Source organism: Seriola lalandi, unplaced genomic scaffold, assembly GCF_002814215.2.
Source record: "Seriola lalandi dorsalis isolate HSWRI2012SDOR001 ecotype SW California unplaced genomic scaffold, Sedor1 jcf7180002054722, whole genome shotgun sequence".
In the NCBI taxonomy this organism is placed as follows: Eukaryota; Metazoa; Chordata; class Actinopteri; order Carangiformes; family Carangidae; genus Seriola; species Seriola lalandi.
This window is the reverse complement of record NW_019525275.1, coordinates 3,457-4,186: the sequence shown is the minus strand read 5'-3', so window position 1 is coordinate 4,186 and position 730 is coordinate 3,457.

Below are 730 nucleotides of genomic sequence, written 5' to 3'. Positions count from 1 at the left end.
TGCAATCAAGTTTGTTCAAGAGGGCGAGAAAGTTGGTAAGACAACAAGAAGGCAAGGCAGCTTAGAAGGTGCTTGTGATTGGGAAATGCAGGTAGATTTAGGTGGAAAGCTTGTTGTTCCCCAGGAAATAGCCAGTACAAAGCTAAGGCCTGATATAGTCTTGTGGTCTAGGAGTAGAAGGAAAGTATATTTAATAGAGCTGACTGTTCCGTGGGAGGCCTTAGTTGAAGAAGCATATGAAAGGAAAAAGCTCAGGTATGCAGAGTTAGGGGCAGAAGCAGAGCAGCGAGGATGGAAAGTTAGGATTTGTCCAGTGGAAGTAGGATGTAGAGGATTTGTAGCAAGGTCTGTCGTCTCTTTGGTGAGGGAGTTAGGAGCAAGTGGACAGAGTGTGAGGAAAATTGTAAAGGACATGTCAGATGAGGCAGCAAGATCCAGTCAGTGGATTTGGATGAGAATGAGTAATGGTAGCTGGGGGCCCAGCAGGGGGAGCACTTAGGATAGACAGACTCTTAGGAGAAGCAAGGAAGAAATCCAGGAAGAGGAAGTGTTTTTAAGTGGGGGTGTGGCCTGTGTGAGCCTCTTTGAGACCATGGGGTTAGTCCAGGTGAGGTGGCCTGTATTGATTGCTTGTATTGAATTGGTTTGTAGTGTGTCTTTGGCTGTTTAGGTGAGTTTGATTGTTTGTTTGTTTGTTTGTTTGATGTCTTGGAGAGTGGGGGAGTAGGGG